Genomic DNA, 20,913 nt, shown 5'->3' on the forward strand with positions numbered 1-20,913 from the left:
TATATGTACGTTTATGTTTACATGTTTAATAGATCAGTGATATGCCTTGCTTTTTGGCGTTGGGGTGTCTGTGGTCTCTAATAATTAATATACCTTTGTTTGAAAACAAGGTTGTACAGAAAACTGTTAGAAATATCTCCCCCATCCCCGATATTCAGCTTTGCATTTTCCATGGCATACTTATGCTGCCCCCCTTTTCACAAATACCTGTTTAGCATCAGGCATAGTTCTGGGTGCTGTGTGTAAAATAAGGACCCAAACCTGTGTTGAATGTAGTGGTGGAGTCAGGCGTTACTATAAACAAAACAAAATGGTTGTGATTACACTATCGCCAATCAGATTGCAGTGGTATAGAATAATGAGGAAGATCAGGTGGGGCCCCTCTTAGCAAGTATATTTGAGCTGAAGGCTATGGAGGACTAGCCACGCAGCAAGCAGCAAATGAAGGGAAAGTGCTCTGGGCAGAGGGAGTGGCAGGTGCAAAGGCCCGGAGGTGGGAGGCACTGGCAGCATTCCAGGAACTTGGAGAAGGCCAGTGTAGTATGTGGGATACTAAGGTAAGGTAGGACCTTAGAAACCACAGTAAGGAGGTTGGGTTTTATTTTTTTTTTTTAAGGGTGGTATGATTTGTTAATGGATTTAAAGCAGGGGCTAGCAAATCTAAAGGTGTAAACTAGATTTTTAAGAGAATACTTTGGGACAGTTGGTTAAGAGTTTGCCTTCAGCTTCTGTCATGATTCCAGGGTCCCTCTCCGTTTGCCCCTGCCTCCTGCTCATGCTCACTCTCTGTCTCTCTCTCTCTCTCTCAAACAGATAAATACAATTAAAAAAAAAAAAAAAACTTTGGTGGTGGAGCAGTCTCCGTCACTTTTCATACTGGGATGTCTGGTCGCTTGGAGGTACACGGAGACTGGGCACAGGGATTTCATTCAGAGAGTTAGCTTCTAGATCTCATTATCCATATAGTCTCCTGAAACTGATCTGTCTGAGGTTACAAGCTATCCTTTTCTACCTCCTCTTTTATAATCTCTTTTCCACTTTATAGGAGAAAGACAGACTTCTTCCCCAGCCCCCATCTTATATGTGCTCCATTTTGGGCAAACAGAGGCGTGATTTCAAATACTGGCATTGGTTAGGAGAAGCGATTAACTCTGACTGGATAACAAATTCTTTTCTAACGCTGGTGGTTTTCAAACCTGTCTACAAAATTGAAGGGCACAATCAAATCAGCAATTGATAGATCATCAGCAGTTATTTTTTAATGATAGATCACTGTGCTTTTTGGGTAAACAGTGAGGGAGTTTAGAGACTATAAGGACAGAGCTGTAACAATTTTCCTTCCATTCACACCCATTTATGTGAACAAGCTTTTTCAGGGCTTACATTTAAAAAAAAGTAGACAAGAAAAATAATAGTCACATGAATCAAGGATGGAGGTAAGACACTTTCATCCTTTTCTTAAGGAATGCATTTTCAGTAAATTTGTTCCCTTATGTCTAATCACCTGTCAAGACTTATAAAATTTGTTGGTTTGATCGCTTGTTTACTAATGAAAATTATACTGGTAACTCAGAAGAAAAAAATATTTAACACTTAAACCCAGTAGTCACAGGAAATTTTTTTTTAAGACTTTATTTTTATTTTTTTGACAGAAATCACAAGCAGGCAGAGAGGCAGGCAGAGAGAGGAAGGGAAGCCGACTTCCTGCTGAGCAGAGAGCCCGATGTGGGGCTCGATCTCAGGACTCTGGAATCATGACCTGAGCTGAAGGCAGAGGCTTTAATCCATTGAGCCACCCAGGCGCCCTAGCACAGGAAATATTTTTAAAAGCCCAACATTTCAGGTGAAACACATAGTTTTGTTTCAGAAGCCTTTCAACATAATGATGTACATGTTAAGTTAAAATCCTTGGAGGGAGGGGCTCCTGGGTGTCTCGGTTGGTTAAGCGTCTGCCTTCAGTTCAGGTCATGATCCCAGGTTCTGGGTTGGAGTCCCACATCGGGCTCCCTACTTAGTGGGGAGCCTGCCGTCTCCCCTGCTTGTGCTTGCTCATTCACTCGCTATGTCTCTGACAAATAAATAAATAAAATATTAAAAAAAAAATCCTTGGAGGGAATATCCAGCCATACAAGAATGCCTATTGGTGTGTTTAAAAATATGGACGATGATAGGACAGCTGGCTGGCCCAGTTGATACAGCAGGTGACTCTTGATCTTGGGGTCATAATTTGGAGCCCCATACTGCGTATAGACATTACTTTAAAAAAAAAAAAAAAGAATGATGGTAGATTTCATTGAGTATTGTTCAGATTCCATTGCATATATATATTTTTAAAATATTTTATTTATTTATTTGACAGAGAGAGAGATCATAAGTAGGTAGAGAGGCAGGCAGAGAGAGAGGGGGAAGCAGGCTCCCAGCTGAGCAGAGAGCCCGATGCGGGACTCCATCCCAGGACTCTGAGATCATGACCTGAAGAATCATGAACCTGAAGATCATGACCATGAAGCTGAAGGCAGAGGCTCAATCCACTGAGCCACCCAGGCACCCCATCCATTGCATATATTTTTAAAAGTGATGGTGAGTTTTATTTAGAAAACTGTTATTTATAATATGGCAGAAATGACATTCTATGCAGCCATTTAAATTCATAATATAAAATTTGAAATGTGGGATAAATATATGAGGCAAAATTCAGAGTTTGCCATTGTCTTCTGTTTGAGTGTAGGGGAGGGAGCAAGGAGAGGTGAGGATTGCTGGTGGTGGTTCAGATGAGGCTGGTGGGAGTTGGGAAGTTCTGAGATGGATTTTGGGGATGGAACAGATTCATCAGTTGCTGAATCAGTGGTAGAGCAGGAGGGGAAGAGAAGTAGTCACAGAGGTCTTCTAGAATTTGGCTTGAGCATCTGGAGGTGATGACAACTGAGATGGGAAAGGAAGTGGGGGAGGGAATCAGGAACTTTGGTTGCCTCATAGGAATGTCAGACTTGATTTTGACACGTTCCTGAGGAAGTGGTACTGTGAGCCCCAAGCTAGGAAGCCCTGGGCAGCCTCCAGGGGTGGGCGTATCCAGCCTGTAGGCAGCCTTATGTGCACCTTAGCTTTTGTTCTCTTCTGTAGATTGCTGTGCTCTCTTCTTTCTCATCAGTCAGAACTGGTTACTTTCCTCCGTTTTCTGTCAGACTTGAAGGCATCAGTAGATGTTATCCCCGTGGGTCTTTTTACCTAGTGTCAGAGTGCTAGGGAAGGTGTGTGGGGTGGGAGAATGGCAGTTACTCAGCACAGTGGCTTTCAAACTTTCTGACAGTGACTCACGGTAAGGGATATATTTTACATCATGGGCACCTAGCTGCCCATACACATATGTCTGGATGTATGAATATGTGTGTGCCTGCTTTATTTATTTATAAAAGTGCTTACCTGTACTACCTGAGTCATACTCTTTTTTCTTTTTTTTAAAGATTTTATTTAGTATTTTACAGACAGAGATCACAAGTAGGCAGAGAGACAAGCGTGGAGGGGTGGGGGAAATAGGCTCCCTGCTGAGCAGAGAGGCTGATGCGGGGCTCAATCCCAGGACCCTGAGATCATACCTGAGTTGAAAGCAGAGGCTTTAACCCACTGAGCCACCCAGGCGCCCCTGTCATACTCTTTTCTATTTCATTTTTTTATTGTGATGAAATATATATAACAGGTCCCATTTAAACCATTTTTAAACGTCAGGTCTGTGGCATCGATCTCATCCACACAGCTATGCAACCACTCACTACCATCCATCCACAGACTTTTTCGAATTAATTTTATTTCATGTAAAAAGAAATGCTGGTTACCTCTACAGGAATGATTTTAAAATTTCTTAATCATGAATCCCATTTTGATCAGCCCTGATTTATATGTTTCAATCTCTCAATATTAACTATTTTGTAGTATTTTGCTCTTACATTATCGCTAGTTGCTTTCCTTTTAACTTGGCTTCCAAACCTCTTCCTCTTTGTTTCTTCTGGCTTTTTTTCCCTCCCTCCCTCCCACCTTGGGATTTGTTCCTCATGTGTAAAGACTAGATCATGACAGGGGTTGGATGGTACTCTTAGAGAATTTTCTTTGTGTCTGTTTCCTGAAGATGTAGGTTCTGGAGCTCTTTCCAGGAATTCTCTCTGTAAGTGTAATGTCCTGTGATAGGTAAATGAATCACCTAAGTACTTACTATTCATTTACCTTTACTGCACTGTTGAGAAATTTTTTAAATGAAAATTTTAATACCTCCAAAGCTCATATAATGTCTTGCTATAGTTAAAGTAGAACTTCTGTTTACTTCTGTTTTAGAATGTATTTAGTTTTACAGAGAAGCTGTGAAGATGGTACAGAGAGTTCTCATAGAGCCCTCATGCACTTTACCCAACTGCTAACATCTTCCATTACGGTGGCACATTTGTTAGAACTAAGAAATCAACACTGGTGCGTTACCATCAACTAAACTCCGCACTATTTGAACTTCACTTATTTTTCCCTGATGTCATTTTTCTGTCCAGGATCCCATCCAGGATGCCGCATTACTTTTAGTTGTCATGTCTCCTTAAGACCTCTTGGTTGTGACAGTTTGTAATATTTTCCTTGTTTTTGAAACCTTGCCTGTTTTGAGGAGTACTGCCTCAGGTCTTTGTAAAATGCCCCTCTCTTTGGGGTTGCCTGATGTTCTTTCTCCTGGTTAGATTGGGGGTATGTGTTTTGGGGAGGAAGAACACACCTATAAATTGAATTGTCATCAGATATCAAGGATATCTCCTGTCAACATGGCTTATCGCTTTGATATTAACCTTAATCACCTGGCTTTTTCATCTCCTCTCATGCTACACTCTTTGGAGGCAAGTCATTGAATGGAGTTGAACTCCACCTACAGAAATTATTTGGAGTTCTTCCCTCATTTATTCATTCAGTCATTTACTTATATCAGTATGGACATACTTATTTTACTTATTTTACGCTTTGGATTATAATCTGATATTAGATTTGCCTTGCTAGCTTAATGTCCTGCCTAAATCTTATTGTGAAGTTATTACTGCCTCTTTACACATGGTTTTAAACATTTTTGTGATTTTTGGTTTTAATTATTACCCCACATGCTAACTCTCTATTGATAAATAAGACTCGAAGTCAGTAGAGGCGATGCTCGGGAATTCTGCACCACAAATGCCTCGTCTCGAGAGGCACCATCTAGAGGACCACACTGCAACTCCATATAGCTGTGGCCATAAAGGAGAGTTTCAAGATGTCCCAAGAAAAGTGTAGGTGGCACTGACATCTAGCCCTGGTGAGAATCTGAATCTGAAGAGGGCTCTATGTCTCAGTCGGCAGCCTGCCCAGGGTGGGGCCCAAAGCAGACCACCATTACTCTTGGGGTAAACGGTTCTGGAGTTGCCACCCTATGATCTCAAACACACTTTGGGAAAGCTTTCAGGGAAATTGGCCTCAGTGAAGATTTTGTTTGTATTAACTTGAGTGAATGCTATGTAATTGCATTTGGTTGAAAGCCAGGAAAGCAATATCTGAAAGACTTTCTCCCCTCTTGCCTCTGAGTCCACGTTTTTCTCCTGGGTGTTCTCAAATACCAGCAGTAATCTGTTCCTTCGCTGAAAGTGAGAGATTGCATTTGGGATTCAGCGATGAGAGCCAGTGAGAGCGGACTTCAGCTCTTGCGGGAATTGAATGCTCTCTGGGAAGCTCGTCTGGCTCTCTGTTCGTAGCTCCCATAAGCCTTGCTGGCGTATGTTAGAATGTGAACAGTGTGAGCAATGGCGAGGCGAACAGTATAGTGTATCCACGTTTAAAATGGTGATATGAAAGTCGTAAATACCGACTGGTCAAGTACAGTGTGGGACTTGTCATTGTGTTGTATTTTTTAGATGTGATTTTATATGATCAGTTAACAGCAGCAAACTGTGTTCTTCTGAATCTGTTCTTACATCAGTTAAAGGCTGAGCCTAAGAGTCAGGACATGAAGAAAGTCTTGTTAACCTTTCAGCAACATACTGAAAGATATAATTGCAGACAAAAATGACTTAATCGCTAGGGAAACTTCCTTTTGGCAGCGAAGGGGATTTCAGAGCCCCCACAGGGAATGGAACTGCTTTTCACTTTTCTTTGTTCTCCTTTAGAAGTTGAAAGCTGTTTTTTCAGTATAACCCCCCAGTTCCTTACCTGTTGACAGGATCCTAGCTTTTTAATCTGAGCATGCCTCCCCAGGGTTCCACTGTGGACATTCTTCTCTTCCCATCTGTCGTTTTCTCCGAGGTGATCTCACCTGTTCTCTTGGGGCTTTACCTAAATAGAAAGAACTTGAACTTGGATTGTACCTTCTAGCCAGGGGTCTTAACCTGTCCAGCTGCCCACAGAGAGCTCCTTTTAGCTTTCAGGTGCTGCTAACTTACCGAGCTCTCAGGCTCAGTTCCTTCTCAGCCCTCCCCCGCATTGTGCACTGTACATTCACTTGTGTAAGCCAGAAACCAGGATGCCCCCTTGACTCCTTCCTACTGCCCACCCTAGTGTATAACCAGGTGGTGGCTGGATCTTCACATGGTCTGCTACCTCTATTTTATAGCTACCCAAACCTGTTCTCCACCTTCCCACCTGAGTAATGTATCTCAGTGATACTTCCTTTCCTGTCCTTACTTCTACACACAACCTTGCCCTTTGTGACCAAGTGTAGACGTTGGAACATAGCACAGAAGGCCTTCTGTGATCTTGGCCATGCTCACTTATTCAGCCTTCCTGCCCCTGCTTCTCCCTTCCCTCTTTCACATGGACTCCTGCTCTCTCTCTTCTCTTCTCTGGCTAAGCCCCTTACCTGACCAACTCCATATAGTACCGGCACTTGTAACACAGGGCCTATCTTTGTTTGAAATCACCTGTCTTGGCATTGTCCTGAGTCTTGTTCCACTAATTCCTTAACACCCAACCTAGTACTTAACATCTAGGTGAAGAACTGCTAAATGAAGGGAGGCAAGCTCCTGATATAAATTTAAGTCTTTTAAATTGATAATTTACATTGTTTCACACGTTCTTTGTATCCAAGCCCACACACCATATTTGCCATCAGAATCAAAGCAGTGGTATTAATATTAGAGGTTGTGGTTTTTAAACTAGGTCATTGCAGTTGGTGTGTTTTTAAAGAAAATGGGTTATTAGCTCTATTGGTGCGTGCCCCGTGGTACTTTCTATAGAGTCATGTGGGCCCTGGGAAGGTTGTAGAATGAATGCATTCAGTCATGGTCTGCATGGCCCTCACAGTCTAAAGTAAATTTTTATTGACTATAAGAGAGCTGCTAATATAGATATTCTTAGAATTCAAACTTTTCAACAGGGTTCTTGGTATATATTAAAATTGTTTTCAAGTTACAAAATACTTTTTTTGGGGTTTTTTTGTTTGTTTTTAGGTTTTGAAATTTTCAGCAAAGCTTTTGAGACTTATTTATATAATTGTTTAGACCTCAATTAGAATTAATTAGAAAAAATAGTATAGTAGGATCAGTATCCTAATTCTGATTTTATTAAAATTATTACTTCTAGATTTATTTTTTTACAGACTTTGGAGTGATTAAACTTGTGCTAATTTATATTTTTATATTGAAAAAGATATTTGAACCATTTTTAATAATTCCAGGTATATTTTAAAGGGTTATTCTAGATTAAAACTAAGCAAAACATTTCATTAATGTTCATGATCCTGAAACCATAAAGTAGAATCAAAATCTCAAGAGCCTGGGTATGGTCCCTAAATGTGGCATAACTTGTGCCAGAAACGTCCCTAAACATGGTGTAACTTGTGCCAGAAACTTGATGTTCATTACCTTAGACTAGGAATTGCCTTTAGGCGAAGTGTCTTAATCCAACACTCAAAGTCTGACTCTCAGCTCGCTTCACAACTGTCTCAGTTCCTTGTCACAAATATTTCACAGTCAGGTGTCTTCTGAAGTCTGTTCAGTGGGTGTGCATCCTGAAGTAAGAGCTAGGCAGATTCAACAGCCCAGGAAGACTCGCCCATGGAAATGACAACATGGGTATTAAAAAGTACATAAAAGATTTCTAAGGAGCTTCTTTCAGACCAGAGCGAAGGTACCACTGTGAGTGAAAGAGAGACTTGGATGTTTTGCCATTTTAAACCCAACCTCCATCTTCAAGAAAACTTACAGCTGTATAGTTAGAGATGAGCTGACACTGTGGTTGTGTTAGGTTTCTTTGATGTTGGGAAAATTGTGAGTACTTTTCAGATGGATCCCAATATACTGACAGCAGTATCCATCAATGCTGTGGAGGCATTCTGGATGTGCTGGGACACCAAACTTCATATTGCTTAAGAGGGTGACAGAGCTTGGGATTTCAAGGTTCAAAGGAGAAATAGAATTTCCCAAGGCAGTATTCTCTGTCTAGGAACATAAGTATTAAAATAAGAGGGTCTCCCGGGAGCTCGTTACTCTAGTTTTAAATGAATTGTCTTCTGATTGTTTTGTTGTTGCAGTCGTCCACAGATGAAATAAGACTCTGGAGTAACAGTGATGCCCACCCCCACTCCAGTAGGTGTAACAAAAGAATGTTGCCACTTCACAAATAATTAACTATAATAGTTTAGACAGTATTTCACAGATGGTGTGCTCAGTAAAGATGCTTCTGGAACCATTGTTTTTGAATTGCTTTGCAAACTCATTTATGCATGATACGGGGAAAGTCTTGTTTATTGTGGCCTTTCCCAATGTTTTCTCCCAAGTAGTGGGAATGTAGTTTTAAAAAGTCTGCTATGAACATGAAAATTCTTTGAAATTAAAAATATATATATATTTTTAATTTATTGAGAATTTTAAGTCATTTTAAAATTACTCACTGATCGCTTTTTTTTTCCCTTCAAAAATCTTGTAGTAAAATGTATGTTTCGGGAAGATTGCTGTATTTACCTCATGGGATAATTTTCTGTGCTACACACATACACATCCCAGTTGGAGAAACAAGGTTTTAGTGCCATATATTCTTCCCTCACGGCCAATTCCTATTGTTTTTACCCAGTTTGTTCAGATATTTCAATCAGAAGACATAGCTCTGGATGGCATGTGGCTCTTGGGCTAAACCTAAACATTACCTATTAATAAACTGTGGGGACAACACCAAACTAAAAAGCTTCTGCACAGCAAAGGAAACCATGACCAAAACAAAAAGCAACCTGTGGAATGGGAGGAGATATTTGCAAATGACGTATCTGATCAAGGATTAGTATCCAAAATATATACCGAACTTACACAACTCAACACCCCCAAAAATGAATAATTCACTCAGAAATGGGCAGAAGACACGAACAGACATTTCTCCAGAGAAGACATCCAGATGGTCAACAGATACATGAAAGATGCTCTATACCACTTACCAGGGAAATACAAATCAAAACCACAATAAGATCCACCTCATACTTGCCAGAATGGCTAAAATAAAAAACACAAGCAACAACCAATGTTGGTGGGAATGTGGACAAAAAGGAACCGTTGTGTACTGTTCATGGGAATGCAAGCTGGTACAGTTACTGTGGAAAAGAATATGAAGGTTCCTCAAAAAAATTAAAATTAGAAATACCATATGATCCAGTAATTCCGGTACTGGATATTTACCCAAGAAAATGAAAACACTCGTTTGAAAAGATATATCCACCCCTATGTTTGTTGCAGTGTTATTTCAATAGCCGGGATATGGAAGTGTTCCATTGAGAGATGAATGAATAAAAAGGAGGTTTTATATCCATATCCATAAAATGGAAGATTATTCAGCCATAAAAAAGAATGAAATCTTCCCATATGTGACAACATGGCAGGACCTAGAAGGTATTACCCTAAGTGAAATAATTCAGATAGAGAAAGATGAATACCGTATGAGTTCTCTAATATGTGGACTCTAAAACACAAAACAAATGAATAAGGAGAAAACCATACTCTTCATACAGAGAACAAAAACAGGTGGTTGCTAGAGAGGAGCGGGTGGGGGATGGGTAGAAGAGGTGAATGGGATTCAGAGGTAAAAACTTCTAGTTATAAAATAAGTCACAGAGATGAAAAGTATAGCATAGGGAATATGGTCAGTAATATTGTCATCCTGTTGTGTGGTGACAGAGGGGACTATACTTATTGTGGTGAGCACTGAGTAACAGAATGGTGGAGTCACTATGCTGTATGCCTGAAACTAATATAGCATATGTCAACTATACTTCAGTAATTCTTTTAAACTTCAGAAAAACTTCACCCCCCCCCAAAACTAAATTTTTCCTTAGGAAAGATGATCTGCCATCTGTGAAATGTTCAGAGAAAGCCACTGCTGCATTTGAAGGTAGTTCCCGGAGAACAGCTTCAGTAAAAACCAAATATTGTGTGTGGCTCTCATGTTGAACATTGTGCAGATGTACATAGTAAATAATTCATGTTGATGTAACGCCTTGTACATCTTTAACTTTTGGGGTTGTACTACCTTGTGGCTGTTGGTTCCTTTAGCTGCTACTAAATTACTGGTGACAGGTGAAGTCCAGTTTGAATAACAATCCATCGTTCCAATGAACAGTTATGGCAGATGTATGTAGCATGAAGCTTTGGTGAGGTAATTCCTCTGGGATCAAGACTGATCTATCTCGCTCAAAACCAAGTCTCACTAATCCAGTTAATCCTTAAAACCTGGATTTAAGTGGTTGCCCTTGTATTATACTTGGTAGTTCACAAAGTATTTTTACATGAATTGTCCTTAGTTAACTAGGAATTCCCATTTTATAGAAAAGGAAACAGATTGAAAAAAGCAAATCAGTTTAAGATTATAGAGCTACAAAGTGGCAGAAAAGCACATAATCTGAGGTGTCCTCTCAAGAAATACTTGTTTTCCTTCATCTAAAGTGATATAGGGAGTGCCTGGGTGGTTCAGTCAGTTAAGCCTCTATTTTCAGCTCCCTCTCCCCCTCCCCCCTTGGTGGGGGGGAGACCTGCTTGTCCCTCTCCCTCTGCCCCTTCCCTACCCTCGCCCAACTTTGTGTGCTCTCCCAAATAAATAATAAATACAATCTTAAAAAAAAAAATAACTGATACAGGTTGGAACATGACTTTCCCAATTAGTCTGCTCTCTGTATAAGGAGACCAAACCTAAGATTGATATGTGGAAGCAACTGAATTTTTTTTTTAAAGTAACTGAATTCCCTGGTATTATATGGTTCCTAGCAAACCTCCGAGAAAAATGAGTCTGCCTCTTGTAAGGGAGACCCAGAATTGAGACTCGAGTACAATAACACTTTAGTGTGTGTTAGAGAGTTTCTTTCATTTTGTATTCTTCTTTTTTAAAGAATTATTAGAGAGAGAGAGAGAGAGATGTGCATCGCACATGCACACAACGCACAGAAGCAGGGGGAGGGGGAGAGGGAGAATCTCAAGCAGACACCCTACTGAGCTTGGAGCCCTAAGCTGGGCTTGATCCCATGACACTGAGATCATGACCTGCAGCGAAATCGAGAGCTGGAGGCTTACCTGTCGGGGCCATTGAGGTGCCCCGCCATTTTCTGTCCTGTTCTAAGTGCTGCTTATCCCCTGACATTCAGCGGCATGGCTTTTGAAATCATTGGAAAATATAAATCTGGAATTTTAGAATTACTCTGTGGAACACATACCACTGTAATGTGCACGGAAACGTCTTTAGCCCTCTGGATGGGCATGTTATCCTGTTTGCATTGCTTTGTGATTAGATATTTTTGGCTTCAAGTAGCAGAAAACCCTGACTCAACCAGCTCAAACAATGAAGAATGTGTTTTGTCACCTAACAAGAAGCCCAGAGGCTGGGTGGGTCTAGACTGGTTTACTAAGCTGGTGAGCGTCAGCACCGGGCAGCCGGGTTCTTCCAACTCCCTGTTCTGTGGCTAGCTCACGGTGCTGCCCGGCTCCCTTCATAGCCTCAAGTCCTCCCCTGGAATCACCAAAGGCAGGTTCAAAGAACCTTCATCCTGTGCCTCTTTCTCAGGAGCGCCCCTCAGCTGACCTCCCCTCCCCTTCCATCTCACAGGTCAAAAAATGGTCCATGCTCACCTTGAACTATGCCTTGAACTACTCACCCTGGTCCGCAGGGTTTACAGTCACCAGGGAGTGGTGCTTACTGACCCTGCTGAGGCTGTCCCTGTGTGGGAAAAGGGGGTGGATGGTGGGAAGGCTGCTGGAGGTGCCTGCTGGCTCCAGCCTGGGGCTTGTTGCCAAGGAGGAGTGACAGGTCTCGGCCAGTGTTTCTCAAAGAGGAGTTCTGGACCAGCAGAATCAGCTCAGCCTGGGAACCTGTTAGACCAGTTCCCAGAGCCTACCTCGGGGCCTACTGAATCAGAAGCTCCAGGGGAGGGGCCTGTGATCTGTTTTAACAAGCCCTCCAGATGATAACACTGCGTGCTCAAGTTTGGGAATCCTTGGTCCAGTGTAAGGCATCTGAGGAAGAACATTCCAAAATCCACTTTGGCTCAAGATTAAATAATGAACAGCAGAAACAGTCTTGTTGGTAAAACAGTGGGGTGGAAGTTTGGAGACAGAGGTTACTTTTTTTTTTTTCTCTCCAGCCTGGCTTACTGTTACTGGTCCAGTATTTGAGCAAACCTAGAATACATATTCTTTTCAGATGGTATCAAGTTTCAGCCAGTTGATCCAATTTTTCTAAAAGAGCTTTATCATGGGTATGGGGCTAGAAGGTGGGGTTCCACTCATCGAGGTCTGCCATGCTCTGGCACACCTAGTAAACAGGTGGGCGAGGCCATTGCAGGTCAGCTCTCAGGAGAGAACGGAGGAACTTTCTCAGGGATAATTCATTCATTATAAGGGAAGTGAGTCTGGCAGAAAACCTTGGCCCTGTAACAAAAAGTCTCAGTTATTGGATGGGAGTGGCCACTCACAGTACAGGCTGGTGTGTGTACTCAGATCTGCCTCCTGGCCCTGCTCCCTCTGGGCACGTGGCTGTGTGTGTGAGACAGTGAGAGTGTGTGAGCCTGTAGGGGGGATGTTGGGGCATGAGGAAGGATATTATTGAAGTAAAAACTGAAAGAACTGTGCTGAGAATTCTGTGAGAAACGGGAGTGGGTGGAAGCAGAACCGGTACCGCCTACAGGGAAGGGAACTTCCCCACCGCTGGTCACGGACACTTGGACAGGAGCAGGGTGGTGCCCCAGGGACATGGTGGGAGCTGAAGGGAAGGAATGAAGTCTGGATGAGGGCCTAGGATAGCACCGCTTGTCCTTTAAGAGAGATTCCCCAACCAAACCACAGACTGGGGTTTCCCTGCAGCCCTTTCATGTTGCCATGGGAGGATTTACGGGCTGAGGCGCAGATGGAGAAAGGCAAGAGAAGGAAACCCAAGTTCAGGTGCAGTGTATTCCTTTTCCTGGGGCTGCCATAACAAAGTACCACAAACTAGGTGGCTTAAAACAGCAGAGGCTTGTTCTCTCCCAGCTCTGGAGGTCAGGAGTGTGAAAGTAAGGTGTTGGCAGGGCTGCGTTCCCTCTGAAACCTGTAGGGGAATTTTCCTTGCCTCTGCTTCTGCTGGTTTACTGGTAGGCTTCGGTGTTCCTTGTCTTGCTGCTTACATACACCATTCTGGTCTCTGCCTTTGTCATCACACAACATCCTCCCCGTTCGTGGCCATCTGTTTAGAGGGACAGCAGTTGTCTTAAAGGAGGGGCTCCCTCTTCTCCGCAGTGGCCTGATCTTAACAAATTATGTCTGCAAGGCCCTATTTTCAAATAAGGTCACGTTCTGAAGTACAGTGGGGTTGTCCACTTGTAACACACACTCATTTGTGGGCCCGTGTAAGGGTCTCCTCATCTCCTTTTTCTGTTCTTCCTCAAGTCTGGGGTTCCTAGGAAATAACTGGTGTTGGGCTGGTGCTCTAATTGATTGGCAGTGATTTTTGGTTTCCTGGAGGTGCCCTTCCGGACCCTTGGGGGCTTGAGATTGCCAGAGCTCCAGGGGCAGCGGCAGGCCCCATGTGTTTTCTGACCCAGCTCACTGAACCTGGCCTTTTGGTCCAGTGGACTTTATTTCTGAGTCATTTGTTTTGCACATCTGCAAGAGCCTATCCAGGGGAATTCTGTACGCTATTTATGCAGTCATGAGTGTCAGGAACAAGTATCTTCTCTAATGGATTTTTTTTTTTTTTTTTTTTTTTTTTGCCTTGTGGGGAGTAAGTGGGAAGATTGATGAGCATTTCAGTATGTACCGAAGCTTCATGGGCAAAGCCTTGAAATCAAGCTGTACTCCTTTGATGGGAATCCAGAAACGTGTGGTTTCTGAGACCCCTGGCAGGCTGTGCACGCTGTGCTGCGCCTGTGTGTGGCCTTGCCTGCGACCTGTTTCCTCATCGGTTTCAGCTCAGCACAGAGGAGTGCCTGCGGGTTGCCTCACAAGCCTAAGCAGATTCCCCGGAGCCGTTTAAGGGTTTGGTGGGGGAATCCTTTTGCTGTTTCCTGGAAGCCTGTGCCTGAAGATGAGTCTCTTTCTGCTTCCATGTATTTTAATGGCAGACGGCTGGGTGTCTCACAGTGTAACCCTGAGGAGTAGCTGTGTCATCGTGAACTTAGACACTTCTGTCATTCACTTTCAGGTGGATGAATGGCACATCCAAATTGCCTGTGAGTTTGGCTTTCATGTAACTTAATTAGCAGATTTGTGTTTTGGGAAAGTCTGATCTGTGATCTTGAAATTGGTTACGGTTGGTGTAATTCATGGGTAATTGGGCGCCTTCACAGTGACTCCTCCCATCATTAGAGGGCTGGGGTGGTTTGTGGTGGCACTGGGAGAGAGGAAGAAAGCTCTGGCTCCCCATGCCTTAATCTTTTAATCCATTTAACCTGGGTTGTCAGTGCCGGCTTCGTTTTAATTTGAAAGTATGCTAAGGTAGTTGGGAAGGGGTTTCATTTACTCACCACATTTAGACCATAATTAAGGGAGAAAGGTTATCCCCAATTGCCTACATTTCTTAAAGTTACTGTGGATTCAATAAGGGTCCCTTAAAGTTACACTTCTCTTTGTTGGAAACCAAAATTCTAGTTTAAAAAAAGAAATGAGGCTAAAAGCAAACAAAACAAGCATAGCAAAACCAAACCCCAGTTCAGAGATGTTACGTGGGTATGATCCTCATGAGTTCTGTAGTGTATCCGTGGCACGTAGACTAGAGTTTATGGGCACACAGATACCAAATAACACACATCAGTTTCTTGCTGAATTCAAGGTCTGTCACTTGAACATGCATTCTTTACAATGTCTTTTTATTCCTGCTTTTGAATTGGGGATAAAAGGGAAAAGTGGAGAAGGAGAGAGATGCTCCAGGAGACCTGAGCACCTGTGATAGTGACTAATAAAAGAGAAGGGGGAGTAGGTAGGAAGTAAGTGCATCAGAAAAGGAGAGTCTGGATTGCGGGCGTTTTTTGTTTACACCCTTCGTTAGGGATTTTGATCAGATAGATGGTGATTATTGTGTTAATCTTATGAAATTAAGTCACCAGTGTTTTGTGTTATTTTCTCAGTGGTCCATGTCATTTTTCTGTCCTCTGTAATCATTCAGGTGACTGGTAAAATCACTTTTACTCCTCTAAATCTGTTTAGGGACAACTTTATAAATATTTTTTTCCATTAGTCATTTTATTCCAATCTGTATGGTTTGTGTATTTGTTTTTTCAATATAATGTTTTTTTGGGGTGCCTGTATGGCTCAGTCGGTTGAGTGAGGTCAGGTCAGATTCCATGAGTTATCAGATCATGATCCCAGGGTCTTGGGATGGAGCCCTGCATTGGGCTCCTTGCTCTGTGGGGAGGCCAATTCTCCCTATGCCTCACTTTATCTCATGAATAAATAAATAAATAATAAAAATCTTTCAAAGAAAAGTAATGCTTTTTTAAAAGTTTCTTTAAATAGGGGCGCCTGGGTGGTGTGGGTTAGAGCCTCTGCCTTCGGCTCAGGTCATGATCTCAGGTCCTGGGATCGAGCCCCCGCATCGGGCTCTCTGCTCATCAGGGAGCCTGTTTCCTCCTCTCTCTCTGCCTGCCTCTCTGACTACTTGTGATCTCTGTCTGTCAAAAAAATAAATAAAATCTTAAAAAAAAAAAAAGTTTCTTTAAGTGACATCTACACTCACTATGGGGCTCAAACTCACAACTCCAAATCAAGAGTCATGTGCTTTACCAAGTGGGCCAGTCAGGTGCCCCCAAATCTCACCTTTTTTTCCCCTCTAACCCAATCAGTTCAGTACCTTTTTTTTTTTTTTTTTAAAGATTTCTTTTGGTCTTCTGAGTAAAGGCTTTTAATACCAAAAAATTGTTTAAGCTATTATAATATTAATTTTCTATATACCAGTATAACTTTTGGAGTATTTTTTCTTATAATGGCTAGTTTTGGATATATTTGGCAGAACTCAATAGGTGGTATTTCTGCCATAAAGTAGAAACCTGATTAAGGGGCACCTGGGTGGCTCAGTGGGTTAAGCCGCTGCCTTCGGCCCAGGTCATGATCTCAGGGTCCTGGGATCAAGTCCCGCATAGGGCTCTCTGCTCAGCAGGGAGCCTGCTTCCTCCTCTCTCTCTGCCTGCCTCTCTGCCTACTTGTGATCTCTCTCTGTCAAATAAATAAATAAATAAAATCTTAAAAAAAAAAAAAAAGAAACCTGATTAAGAGACTTTAGCATACTTATTATAGCAAATAAATGAGAAATAGCTAGCTTTTAATTTTTATGGAAATCGGAATCCTAAAATTTTCATAGACGTTGAAACCCTGGAAAGTTAAGTCTGTTCTGTCCTTAGGGAGGGATGCTAGGAGGGACAGGCTGACTTGAGCCTCTTGCTTTATGCCACTGAACATGGGTTGTCAGACTGGCCTGCTGCCCTTGGGGTGACATCCTCCCAGAGAAGGTGTCTTACTTACATTTGTACAAAAGCACCATATGGGCCAGTCCTGAACTTAATTCTGCCTGCTCCAGTTTTATTATACTAAGCATATGTTTCTTTTGGAGCCTAAACAATTCATTTAGAAATTAAATTAAAATGTTAATTATTAAAACTAAGTATGCTTTCACATACTGGGTTTTCTATGCAGACTAACATACTACACTTTTTAGTTTAAAGCACATGGCCATGTGTTCTCATTTGCTCTAAGCTTGTAGATTGTATCTCATCTGGAAGAGGGGGATAATGAAACCAAGATTCTGGGTGTAGAAACATTTATTAACATTTAACATTTCTGGTTTTTTTTTTTTTAAACTAAGTACTAGCTCATTTAATTCGTAGGAACCTCTCAAGAGAAAATAGCCTTATTTCAATTTTACCCTGACTTTTGAGACTCATGCCTCTCAAGGTTTCAGTTTTCACCACAAATGAGAGGTGCTGGGGCTGAGATGGGAGTCCAGGGATCAAGCCACCAGACTTTGAATTTCTCACAGTCATGGGTGTGATGTTAGTTGAAGTGATTAGAAAATTCTCACTTGCTCTCATTTCTTCCTTTAGTTTCCCTCTATTCTGAGATGAGTAGAAAGAAAAACAGATAGAATAGTACCATCTAATTACATATACTGAAATGTTAATTCATGTAAACTGGGGAAAAGGCAGAATGGAGTTATGGAAACTTTGACCTAAAAAAAAACTTTGACCTAAAAAAGAACATTTTTTTTTTTTAAGAGATTTTTTTTTTTTAAGATTTTATTTATTTATTTGACAGAGAGAGATGACAAGCAAGCAGAGATGCAGGCAGAGAGAGAGGAGGAAGCAGGCTCCCTGCTGAGCAGAGAGCCCAATGTGGGGCTCGATCCCAGGACCCTGAGATCACGACCTGAGCCGAAGGCAGCGGCTTAACCCACTGAGCCACCCAGGTGCCCCTAGAGATTTTTTTATGTGAGGGATAGTGCAGGTGCCAGCCAGGCAGGATGTTGGGGCAGGGAGGGAGAGAGAGAATCCTCAACCAGACTCCAAACTCCCAGATGAGCACGGAGCCCTGACATGGGGCTGGATCTCACAACCCTGAGATCACAACCTGAGCTGAAATCAAGAGTTGGACACTTAACCTACTGAGCCACCCAGGTGCCCCTAAAAAAGAAGATTTTTTCGTAAAAGTATTTAAGTTAGCTCAAGGGGGCTGATCAAAACATCCATGATGATGGTAACCTGTAATTAACATGCTGGTTTGATTGTAGATAATTCTTAATAGTTAAATGCCTAGGACTAAAATATTTTTCTTTTGAGTTCACCCTGGATTAAAAATAGAGGGACCTTGTTGAAAATTTGAATTTTTTACTCACCCCTGTCCAGATCATTACATTTTCCAAATTAATGAGGCTTCAATTGGAGAGATCTTCAATGACTATTTTGAGTTTATATTAAATAATAAATATGCACAAAATTTTGTTTAAATCATTGTCTGAGTCTCAAGGTTATGCATAAAATATCTCAAGCTTGCCAAATTAGACTGGGGAAAATGAATGTTATGCTGTAATTACTGATTAAAAGGCAATATGCTCATAATAGGAAACTGGAATTGCATGGTTACTAGAAAGCCCCCAGAAGCATATTGGTTAACTAGTAGCTTAAAAACACAGGCTCTAGTCTCAAGGAATGTGTAGTTTGAAGAGAAAGAACACATGATTTTGGTGGCACATGAACTAATGTATGTTTATGAGCAAAGTTTTTAGTTTAGTTCTTTTTACTTGTCATTTTTGGGGCTTTATACCTATAATGTTGGGTGAGGGCTGGGGGCAAGGTGGAAAAAAGCCAAAGAGAAAATGGGATGAGGATAGGTGAGTGGAAGAGTGGTAGATGGGAGATGAGCAGCAGGCAGAGGTAAGGAGGAGATGGCTGGACTGGAGTCCCTGTCTTCTCTCTACCCTCACTTCACAGGAAGCTAAAGAAATGAGCCAAGGTCAGGAACCTGAAGTGTTCACGTGGGCAGAGCTGTGAAATACTATGGTGAGACACAGGTGGATATGGTAATGTTTACCTGAGGTCGGGTATTTTTTCCAGCCTCAAGGTAGGAAGTCACTCAAATGATGTGCAAATTGATGTGCTTGGGGCCAGACCACCTTGATCTGAATTGGACATCCTACTTCTCGGCTGGCTGCCTTTGGCAAGTTGCCAACATGCCCTGTGCCTTAGTTTCCCTTCTTTAAAATGTGGATATTCGGGGCGCCTGGGTGGCTCAGTGGGTTGAGCCGCTGCCTTCGGCTCAGGTCATGGTTTCAGCGTCCTGGGATCGAGTCCCTCATCGGGCTCTCTGCTCAGCAGGGAGCCTGCTTCCCTCTCTCTCTCTCTCTGCCTGCTTCTCCGTCTACTTGAGATTTCTCTCTGTCAAATAAATAAATAAAATCTTTAAAAAAAAAAATGTGGATATTCTTAGTAGTTCCTGGTGGCAGAGTTAAAAATAATTTAACTGGGGCGCCTGGGTGGCTCAGTGGGTTAAAGCCTCTGCCTTCAGCTCGGGTCATGATCTCGGGGTCCTGGGATCCAGCCCCGCATGGGCTCTCTGCTCAGTGGGGAGTCCGCTTCCTCCTCTCTCTCTGCCTGCCTCTCTGCCTACTTGTGATCTGTCAAATAAATAAATAAAATCTTAAAAAAAATAAATAATAATTTAACTTTATTTAAGAGTTAAATAAAGATACGTAAGGCATTTAGGACAGATCGGGGCACAGAGCCGCCCTACACAGCTGGGGGTGGGACTGAGATGGCCCTCACCTGGTGGCCAGCGGGTATGCTGGAACATCAGTGCATGGCTCTGGCCCACACACTTTGCTGGCTTCCAGGAGAGACCGCTCTTTTCAGGAATTGTTGCATTTGAAAAGCTGGAACTAGCGTGGGGAAGGCCCTGGGCTCAGGGTGTGACCCCATCTCTGTAGTAGCTAGCTTCCCAGCTGCATGATCTTTAGCCTCTGTTCTCTTATCTGTAAAACCGAGCACCCACCTCACAAGGTTGTGAGGGTTCTTTAAAGGGGTTACATATACATTGGCAGCACCTATCAAAGTGTGTGTGTGCTTTAAAGATACTATGGTTTCAAGAGTTTCTTGAGACAGTAGGATATGTTTACAAATATGTAAATGTATATTTACATGGGGAAAAACGTATTTTCCCCTATTTATAAAAAACTTATATAAAAATATATTTTTCCCTATATATAAAAACTTATTTTCCCATATTTATATAATCAGCCTACTTTATGTTGGGAAAGAAGTAGAAACAATTATACCGAGGACACCATGTAGATAACGTTATAATAAAATATTGGAGAAAGATGTTCATGACCTGAATTTTTGACAGAAAAATATGGACAGATTACTGGGGTGATCATTTTGCCGCGTGTAAAATTTTGAATCGTTATATGGTACACCCGAAACTGATGCTATTTGTCAGTTTTATCTCAATAAAAAAAAATCTTGTAATGAAATCTTGTCATGGCCCCTCCGACAGTTCCGTCTCCAGCCTCCAGAATGCCTGCTAACGACATAGCCCTTCCTAGGGTTCCCTTCTCCAGACCCATAGTCACTCTTGTCCGAGAAGACCACTTCCCACTCTTCAGGTGACACTACCCAAAGCAAGGGTGACGAAAGGTACTAATGTTAACCGAGCATGGGCCAGGTTCTGTGATAGAGTTCCCCACATACTGCTTTGTCTTGTCCTCATAATGGCTCCCAGGGACGTAGTTCAGAACTCAGAATGACCGATATGCCACAGCGCACACATGCAGTCTTCGAGAACGCCCTGGGCAATGAATGGTCAGTGTTTTTGTTTGGGAGTAAAAGATTATTTTTATTTTTGCTTATTCTGCCATAAGGTACATTACTTAAAAAAAAAAAAAAAGATGCCTTGAATTAGGGAAATTCACAATAAAAAGAGGAAGCCAATAAAGAAATAATGACTTGTAATC

General features: G+C 42.1%; 1 protein-coding gene across 2 annotated transcripts in view; it reads left to right on the forward strand.

The window, feature by feature from the left end:
* TMEM131L (transmembrane 131 like) overlaps nt 1-20,913 on the forward strand; it is a 169,964-nt gene that overhangs the window by 9,549 nt on the left and 139,502 nt on the right. The gene's annotated exons all lie outside the window — the stretch shown is intronic.

Source organism: Neovison vison, chromosome 11 (assembly GCF_020171115.1).
Source record: "Neovison vison isolate M4711 chromosome 11, ASM_NN_V1, whole genome shotgun sequence".
NCBI classification, from domain to species: domain Eukaryota; kingdom Metazoa; phylum Chordata; class Mammalia; order Carnivora; family Mustelidae; genus Neogale; species Neogale vison.